Genomic DNA, 10,606 nt, shown 5'->3' on the forward strand with positions numbered 1-10,606 from the left:
AGGCCTACATGCACTTTTTTAAGCTGTTTGGACTGAACTGTGTGTTAGGAAAATGCGTACACAACCACTCTACGATGATAAAGAGCCGCCCAGTGGTTTTCTTTTCTTTTATTACAATAACATCCCCCTTCTAAAATCAGGCCAATCACAAATGCCTGTCGATGTGACGCCACACCGACAGAGGACGCTCCTACACTAGTTGATTGACACTGGTGTTTTAGCAAAGACCCGCCCCGAGTGAGAAGAAGCTGTCGGCCATTGTTTTTCGCCGCTGGAGCAAAATGGCGCCTAAGCGAGTGTTGTGTACAGTTGTTGGGTGTACTAGCGAACACAGCAGTTGTCATTCACTACCTAGGGTTAGGTATCTGAGCCACTGAGGACGCATGGCTGAATTTAGTTTTTAAAGCTAACGTCCCCGCCGATTTACCTAAATGCGTTCATGTTTGCGATAATCATTTTTCACCAGACTGCTTTATAAACGCGGGTCAATATAAAGCTGGTTTTACTAGGAAGCTGCTCCTTAAAAATGGATCTGTACTAACACTTCGTGTTCCTGCTTCATCTTCACCAGGCTCGGTGAGTGTGATTTATTTTACTATGACTCTTTGCAGATCGCCTTTTCTAATAATCACGATGAATGCGGAGTGTAAGTTAACTTATACTCTCATAGAACATGGTTATGGCTTCTTCTCTATGTACATCCGTCTCTATATAATTCCTAATCGCCCGTTTATAATAAACAATGCATTAAGGTGATTGTCTAGTTGCAAACTGTGTACGTAGTCGGAAAACTATATTATGCTTACCTTTGTTACGTTAGATGGTTTATAACGATGTCTGTCGAAGATTAAGAAGTCATGTAAACACATCAGTAAACACATCGCGTCCGTATCTCTCTCGGTAAGCTTCTCCGGTTTTTGTTGTTGTTGCTCGCGGCAGCGCAACAGCCCGTTAATTCATGCCCATGCAGTGATAAGAAAGACAAATCGAGTCGATGCATGTCCATTCTTTTAATTTCTGCGTTGTCAGGCGATATTACAAACTTCCCGTAGGTTCCGTACTTAAATCAAACCAAAAACGACTGAAGAAAACAGGCTCGGGCTCTATAATCCAGCGTTTTCCAGTTTGGACTGCATTACCCATCAAGCACTGTGTTGTGGGCAATGCTTTGTGGGTAATGCAGTCATAAGCATTGCCCGCACTGGACTACACTTCCGTGGCTATACCCCACGTGTGTTGTGAAGACACGCCCCACAGAACTGGGGGGGGGGGGGGGGTTCAGCAGAGGTCATGAGCATTTAAATTAGCATGTACTGAAACAGGTTGCTGAGAACAAAGCTAGTTTTTACCAGGTAAAATTTGTGTTTTTTTTACACAATAATTTTGAATTTTTAATTAACGTATAATACAAACTTTTAATTAGGACTCTAAAGATCATATTAACATTTAATGAAAAATATGATGTGTAGGACCTTTAAACTCTGCATGAGAGATTAAAAGAAACTAATAAAGAAAAAAATTAAGAAGACAACATAACTCACTACCATACAGAAAGTTTAGTGGGTTACATATATATAATAGAGATTCCTTGGGCTTTATACACTCAACAAAAATATAAACGCAACACCTTTGTTTCCTTGTCATCTTTGTTTTTTTATGAGATGGACTTAAAGATCTAAAATTTATTTCAGATACACAATATTACCATTTCTCTCAAACATTGTTCACAAATCAGTCTAAATGTGTGATAGTGAGCACTTCTGCTTTGCTGAGATAATCCATCCCACCTCACAGGTGTGCCACATCAAGATGCTGATCTGACATCATGAGTAGTGCACAGGTGTACCTTATAGTTTCTCAGTTACTTATCATGTGCTCACAATAGATAAATGCATAGGTAAATGAAAATCATGTACTATTTCCATGCCCAACCTAGGGCAAGACAGCTTTGTGAAGATCACATACAGTACTGGTAAAATGACTACGGACACATCTGCTTATCTTACATTCTTTGACCAGTAGGGGGGTTAGTGTGCAAATTAAGTCTCGAGAAATTAACCCTTTTGTGAACCAATTGGCTGGAAGGCTTTAGAGCTTCATGAAGCTTCATCTCGCCATCACTACTTACTGTATGATACACACAGGAAGACCTTTCCGTTTGGAGATAGCGTGGGACTTTTAATTAAGGAACCTAAAAAGGAAACAAAAAGAACTAAACCACAAAATAGACAGAGCTCCACTGTCTACAGGAGAACAGACGGGGCTTTGGAAACTCTGGGTTTGTGTCTTTTCTAAACTTTTATATTTACCTGAGCGCACACGCTTAAAGGACAGCATGCCACTCTCTCTCTTTCGCCGGCGTCTTTGGGAGGAAGAGGCTGGGTCTTTGCCTCTGTCTCTTAACTTTCTGCATAACTTTGTTTTTTTCTGTCTGTCTGCCCCTTTTTGGTCTTTGGCCCTGATACCTTACCGGTGCTAACAGGACCCTTAAATAAACACACCGCTAGGTGTGGTGCGTTCAGGATGATTGTGTTGCGGCGGCATTGCCTGGCAACCGCGTGTTTAAGTGGCCGCGCCTCTGCCTGTTTAGAACTCCGTGCGGTAGCAGCCTGCGGATCTGCCCGTTCTGAACAGTGCGAAGTATTTATGCGCGGTTCCGCCCCTCGTGAGACCTGCGTCATTATAACAGGACTCTGGAGTTTATTACTGTGGATTGGTAACTCTTCTTCTGCCACAACTTTAAAAATTAAAGAATTAAACTATAAATGTACACTTTATTGCCAAAAGTATTAGCTCGCCTGACATCCGATTCTTAATCCATAAGGGTTAATATGATGTTGGCCAACCCTTGGCAGTTATAACAGCTTCAACTATTCTGTAAAGGAACAGGAAGGGGCCATCCCCAAACTGGTCCCACAAAGTTGGGATCATGAAATTGTCCAAAATGTCTTGGTATGCTGAAGCATTAAGCATTCCTTTTACTGGAACTAAGTGGCCAAGCCCAACTCCTGAAAAACAACCCCACATCATAATCCCTTCTCCATCAAACTTGGCACAATGCAGTCAGACAAGTACTTTTCTCCTGGCAACTACCAAACCCAGACTCGTCCATTGGATTGCCAGACAGAGAAGCGTGATTTTTCACTTCAGAGAACACGTCTCCACTGATCTGGAGTCCAGCATGCTTTATACCACTGTATCTGATGGTTTGCATTGCACTTGGTAAAGTTAGGCTTGAATGCAGCATCTCAACCATGGAAACCCATTCCCTGAAGCTTTCTATGGACTGTTCTTAAGTTCCTTAAGAAGCTCTCTATGGACTGTTCCTAACCCGAAGGCCACATGAAGTTTGGAGGTCTCAAGCTATTGAATCTTCAGAAAGTTGTCGACCTCTGTGCACTATGCGTCTCCGCATCTGCTGACACCACTCTGTAATTTCACGTGGCCTACCACTTTGTGTCTGAGTTGCTGTCGTTTCCAATCGCTTCCACTTTGTTATAATACTATTAACATTAGACTGTGGAATATATAGTAGTGAGAAAATTTCACAACTTGCCTTCTGGACTGCACAGGTGGCATTCTGTCACGGTACCACCCTGGAATTCACCGAGCTCCTGAGCGCGACACATTTTTTCACAAATGTTTGTAGAAGTGGTCTGTATGCCTAGATGCTTGAGTTTAACCATGGAAGTGACTGGATGATCTGGATTCAGTTATTTGGATGGGTGAGTGAATACTTTTGGCAATATACTGTATATTTCACATAGGAGTTTATAAAAGTGGAGTGGATAAATGGGTATATGACAAGTTGACTAAAGTAATTATTGTCAGTAAAAGTGTAGATGACAAATTTCAATTTTCTGCTGAAATCATGTGTTTCCTATGTCAACAAAACCAAGTCATGAGTTTATAACTTTGTCTGTTTAATGTTTATGATTTTTGTTTTTTACACACAAAAGTTCCTACTGTGCCAATACATGCGCCAATGTCCAGCAGATTCTGCTGTACTGCTGTTACAGAGCTACCACTGTGGGTGAAGACCATAAACACATACATTATTAAAGCTCCACCTCACTGAGTCTCCATTAAGAAATAATCAGCATTTAAAAAATGAACTCTTATTTAATTACAATAACAGTAACAGTAAAATTTTTCATTTTTTACAGATTTAATTGTTGAACTAAAAAACTTAGCCCCCTTTTAAAAAGAAGAGATAGACATGAGTTTCTTGTAAAACATAAAAAGATTCTGCATCATATAAAAAAGCACATTCTTCTTTTCAAACTCAACATTTTTTAAAACCACAAGGTAGATGTAACCCCCATAAGAAGTTCAGTTCTCATATGAATGTAAAATTTTATAATTAATAATGTAAATATATTATTATATAAAATTATTGTGATTTCATATTTTAATATAACTTCCTTGAAATTGGAAATCTGCCTAACAATAGTTGAGTAGTCCTGTGTAGATAATGGTGATTGGCTAAATATTTCAAGCTCCGCCCCCAGCCCAAAATAGACTGTGTCTGCAAGCGTGCAGCGGGAGATTGTGAGCTAGTATTAGAGAACTATTAAACGGAATAAACTTAGCCAAATTGTTGCTGCTAGTGTGCAAAATTAGGGAAAAGAGGAGCTTATGCATCAGGAAGCAGTGCCAAAGTATTGTTAATTGTATTTTTTTGGTTTGGGATTGGAAAACATTTATTGAATCTCGGTGAGTACGGATTTATAATCACATGTAGCATTGAAGGCTAGTTATATTTTGAGTTATTCTGTGTTTTATGTTGTATTTAACCATCAATGACTGTAATTTCATTGTATTGGATGTAAATACTGATAAAATGCATGTTATTTTCATGTTAGCATGTGTGTAATGGTGAATTCTAATTGCTGTATTGTAATTTAACATTGCAATCCATGTTTGATGATATTAATACGGAACATATAACAGTATCTGTTCAATTATCTGGAAGTGTTTGCATTATTAATGGCTATTTTAGTTAATTGTATGTCATATAAATGTGTGCATTATTCTCTGTGATTATCAGGAGAATTCAGGAATTATTGCAATTCTATATTTATGTGCATTTGGTTTTAATGCTCATGGACTCGAACTATTTAAGTGATATACATGTGCCTGTTTTTATATAGGCCAGGTTTTTGGTTCATTAGAATTCCTGTGTTCTGGATAGAAGATGGCGAGCCACCCAGTTTGAATTGGTGACCTTCGATTGGTTTGTGCAGGACGTCCTTACATCCAGTATTCGGTAGGACTGTGCAATTACGACCTATGGAATTATTTTTCTAGGAACTTAATTTACTTGGAATCTGAAGGAACTTGTGAATTGGAACTGATCTGAGCTTAGCAACGTGAACTGAATGGACAGAACTGGTGATCCTTAATTCACCCAGTAATACACCTATACTGCTAAAACACACACACACACACACACACCTGTTATTGTTATTGAGTTTTATGTATTTGTTGTTCAAATAATACAAGTGTTATTTTGTATGCAAGTGTTTGCTTTTTTATAAATTTCAAAGCCTAAATTAATATTAAGTGAATTGTTCATTTAAGGGAATAGACCATTGTATATATTTACTGTATTTACATAAGCGAACCTAGTGTGTACTTACCCACAGCAGGGTTACATAAACACTTAATTTAATTTAATCATAGTGTTCTTTAGTAATTAATATTTCTTATTGCATAATTGTTACAAAATATAATAATGTTTTTGAGAGCCCTAACGCAGGGCTTCAGAGGGGATCAATGAAACAGCAGGTTGTGAGAGTGCTTATGATACGCATGGGAAGACCTTTCTGTTTGGAGACAGTGTGGGGTTATTAATTAATAAACTTAAAAGGAAACAAAATAAAAATAAAAAACACCATATAAACAAAGCTCCACTGTCTGTGCGAGACCTGACGGTGCTCTAAAAAATAGAAATAAAACTTAAGATTCTCTCTGGGCCTATGCCCTTACCGAGGATTTATGAAAAAGTTGTGCCTTTTTTATACTTTTATACTTATACCTGAGAGGTCTCTGAGTTTTATAAATGTAATAAGTAGAGTTTACAAATAGCAGTATAGTTCTTTTCCTACTAAAGACTAGTAGTATGCAAATATTTAAACATCAGTTTCCAGTATTATTTGAACACTAAATACTGTTTCTACCATTATGTTTATGTTTAGGCAAGGGAAAAAAAAATCATGTATAATTTCCATAAAACCTTGCTCAATTACAAAGAAAAAAATTGTTCAATAAGAACTTTGATGTATTGATGGTTTCCTGTTTTTCCTTTCTGTAGCAGTGACATCATAGCCTCTTCCTTCTGCTTTATGTGAAGAACCAGAGGTGATCTCTTTGAACTTATTTGCTAACTCCGATATCCTGCAGTTCACTTCAAAGCCAAGACACAACATTTTAGAAAAGCACGAAAATGTATAAGTATACAGTACTGTAGAGTAGATTTGCTGAGCAAAGATGGTTTGTCATGTGCAGAAAACAAGTCAACAACTCCTGAGTATGCTATTATTTTCTCAAGATGAAACAATTGTTAATTTTTTAGGAATATAAACCTTGTTAAATAAATGCATATTTTTAATACTGTTTGACAGATTTTTGACTGTTTGTGTTTTAAAGATTTACTATTAATGTTAGTTAAAATGTAAGGATGTAAACCACACACTTAATATTAAAATACTTGCCCCTTTCCAACATAAGTAAATAAATTAAAAAGTAAAATTAAAATCTACTAAATAAATTAACTATACCTTTTATATACACTACCGTTCAAAAGTTTTAGAACACTTGCAAATTTCTTTGTTTTTGTTTAGTGATTTATTTTCTACATTCTACAACAATACTGAGGATTTCAAAACTATAAAATAACACATATGGGATTAGGTAATTATGTAACAACAAGAAAAACAACAGTTAGTTGTTATTTTAAGACACAGAGGTCAGCCTTTCTGTAATAGTTTTTGCAAGAACAGTATTGTCAAGTGCATTTGCAAAATCTGTTAAGCACCATAATGAACCTGGCTCTCATGAAGGCCATCCCAGGAGGGCGAGACCAAAGCCTGCCTCTGCCGCAGACGAGAAGTTCATTTAGAGTTATCAGCCTAAAAAATGACCAATTAACAGCACCTCAGATTAGAGGCGTTAGCAGACACATCTCACGATTAACTGTTCAAAGTAGATCAATGCATTTTTTTGGACGCCTTCAGCATTCCTTTACAATGTAGAAAGAAATAAAAATCAGGAACCATCATGGAGTTAGAAAGTGTTCTAAAACTTTTGAACAGTAGTGTAAATCTACATATTGTCATGTCTTCTTTTGGTGTCTCTTCGTGTTTGTTTTTAACATATGCAACAATGAAGTAATAATATGAAATAATATTTACTTCAACAGATAGAGACAGTGTGGACATCTCTTTTAAATACCCTGATGGATATCGACATGCACCCATGTACGTCTGTCATGACACATGCATTTCTTCAAGTGTTTTAATTTAATCTGAGAAGCCACGTAAAGTTGTCTCCAAGTGGAGATACACTGCAGTAAACTCTGCTTCTGCATGTAGCCTCTCTACCATCACACACCTTACATTAAAAGACTCTGGAGTTTATTACTGTGGAGTGAATAAATGGGGATATGAAAAGCGAAGTAAAGCAAAGATTATTGTCAGAAAAAAGTATACATGACTTTAATTACCAACTTCAGAATACCCTAAACTAAAATAAACTATGTGTGAATTATCGATCCTAGCTACAAATGTTGCCTGTCTAATTGATTGTGAGGGTTAATTTTTGTTAAGGTTAATTTTTGTTAAGGTTAACAAAATATAAATACTTATGTGCATTCATAGCTAGCAAAATTTGGATTTTGCGGTATGTAGCTTTTAAATAAATGTAGTAAATTGGGGGGGGGGTGTCACTGAGGTGGTCAAACAACTCCACAGTGGCAAATCCCCAGAAATTGGGGAGATCCGTCGAAAATGCTCTGGGTGTTAAGGGGCTGTCTTGGTTGACACCCCTCTTCAACATTGCATTTGGGAAGTCTGGGACAGTGCCTAAGGAGTGGCAGACTGGGGTGGTGGTTCCCTTTTTCAAAAGGGGGAACCAAAAGGACTATAGGAGCATTACACTACTCAGTCTTTAGCCACCTACTGTATTCACCTACTATTCAGTTTCCCGCTCCAGCAGATAATGACTGCAGTTCATATCCTGTTGTACTGTAGCTTCCCACTGAAAATAGTTACAAGACCGTATGTGTGTAAGGTGCATAATACACAAAGGTAAAAATAATTTTGTGGCACACAAGTCTTCCTTTACCTGATTTCTTTTAATATTTACACATATCTATTCCTCACTCATTTTTGCCCCAGTGTTTTTGTAGTCCTGTTTGTTTAATTTTTTTTTACATATTTGTCAAAATTAAAATATTTAGATCATGAAACTAATTTTTTACATTTTACATAAATATTTTGTAAACCCCAGTAAGTACAAAATGTTTTTAAAGTTTTTAATCATGATTTCATTTATTAAGGGAGAAAAGCTGTTCAAACCTGGCAATATGTAAAAAAAGTAATTGCCCCCTTGCTAAATTATGAATGTTGAAATGTGAGAACCTGTCTGACAAAGTAAAGCATGCTAAAAGTTCTCAAAAAGCAACACATTATGCCATGATCTAAAGAAATTCAAGAACTTATAAGAAATAAAGGAATTAACATGTACCAGTCTGGAAAAGTTTATAAAGTAATTTCTAAGGCTTTGGGACCCCAGCAAACCATGGTGAGAGCCATTGTCCACAAATGGAGAAAATTTGGAAAAGTGGTGAACCTTCAAAGTAGTGGCCCACCTACTAAAATTACTCCAAGAGAACAGCGACAACTCATCCAGGTACTGTTACATCTGGCATAAAAATAATACACTGTTTCATAAAAAGAACATCATACCAACAATTCTCGGCCTGGCCATCGGGAGCACTGAGAGGATTTCCGGTGGCCTGTTGACTCATTTGGTGATTTTTTATTTTTTTTTTGTAATAATTAATAATTAAATTTTTTTATAGGAAAAAAAATCATCACTGTAATACTTAATGTATTACAGTGATGATTTCCGAATTTTACAATTGTCCTGACTTTTCTGGAATTCGGGTAGTATTAGAGGGAAAAAAACAAGGCTGTCTATGGTTTCTAAATTTATTTGGGTGCATAGGATGGCCTGGGTTGGTGTGGCTTGAAATCAGACCGAATTTAGACTGATCAGTTTGTGACGCTCAAGTACACTTGAATTATGCAGCAGGAAAATAATCTAAAACACACCAGCAAGTCCTCTTCTGAATGGCTCAAAAAAGAAGAGAAGAAATTAAGGATTTTTTAAATTATTAATTAAATAATTTATTAACTGCATTTTGTATTTACTTGGGTTATCTTTGAGTAAAATTAAAATGTATCAGGAAAAAAATCAGGAAGATAAAAACTAGGCAAATACTTTTTCACAGCACTGTATATGTTATGGACACATTAAGACAAGCCTGAGGTTTTTAAACATCATGTCTTGCACCTCTTCTACAAACACATTCATATAAGAATAAGAGGAATTTAAATCATACTTTATATTCAGAAACTTTATTCTCTGACCACCCACTGGCACTAATGGTTCCTACATGTTCCATGAGTGCATCCACTAAAATTGCCTCACCTGTGAGACACTTAATAAAAACTACTAAAAACTGCAATAAAATATACCTTACTTAAAGACCAGAGGTAGTGTTCTCTATATGTATACTTTACATAGATGTAATAAACAAAACCTTACTCAATCATAAATTATTTCATAAAGTAGGTTTAACACAGGTTACTCATATTTCATGAGACAAGAATAAAGTGGAGTGAAAAGGGGAAGTTCTGCTTTTTCTTTTATATAGTCATGGTAATATTTTAAAGGTGTAAAGTTTTATTGTTGAGGTGTGACTGGATGATAGTTAAAGCCATATTCAGCGAAATAGCTAAAACATCAAACATGATCACAAGTTTATTATTGCAAACAACTTGTTTACATCAGAACATTCAAAGGCTTTGCACAATGCCACAAAAGTGGTGGTAGGGCTTGAACCTGTGACCTTTCAATCACCAGTTTAACATCTTTACAACTAAGCTACCCCTGCCTGTGTATGCTGCAAGGCACACATAAAATGCACAAACCACATTTCTTTGTGCAACATATGAATTAAGAACTTGTTATGTAAATTATAGTTAATCGTTATCCAGAAAACTGTTTGGTGTACTTAATTAAAGATAAATAAATAAATAAATAAACCTAAAATTTAAGTTGAATGAATGTAATACACACAGAAAGATGGCAGTACAGTACAGTACATCACTTTTCTAGCAAAGACAGAGCATGTGACTCCTGTAAGCAAGCTGAAAATAAACACTTTTTTTGGCCTCGTTTCTTTATTATGTTCAATTATTAAAATATTAAGTGTGCTTGTATCATTCCATTTTTGTTCTTGGAAGAAAGAATTTACTTGACTGATATTATATAATCATACCATATTTAGGGCACTTGCTATGATAAAACAAATAAC

At 36.2% G+C, this 10,606-nt stretch overlaps 1 long non-coding RNA gene across 1 annotated transcript; it reads left to right on the forward strand.

Annotated features, from left to right (window-relative positions):
• The first annotated feature begins 4,539 nt into the window (after positions 1-4,539).
• On the forward strand, positions 4,540-7,822 carry LOC128529700 (uncharacterized). Its single transcript, XR_008361071.1, has 3 exons — positions 4,540-4,716; positions 5,154-6,363; positions 7,424-7,822. It is a non-coding gene; the product is annotated as an uncharacterized LOC128529700 (long non-coding RNA).
• Positions 7,823-10,606: the final 2,784 nt, after the last annotated feature.

This window comes from Clarias gariepinus, chromosome 9 (assembly GCF_024256425.1).
Source record: "Clarias gariepinus isolate MV-2021 ecotype Netherlands chromosome 9, CGAR_prim_01v2, whole genome shotgun sequence".
Classification (NCBI taxonomy): domain Eukaryota; kingdom Metazoa; phylum Chordata; class Actinopteri; order Siluriformes; family Clariidae; genus Clarias; species Clarias gariepinus.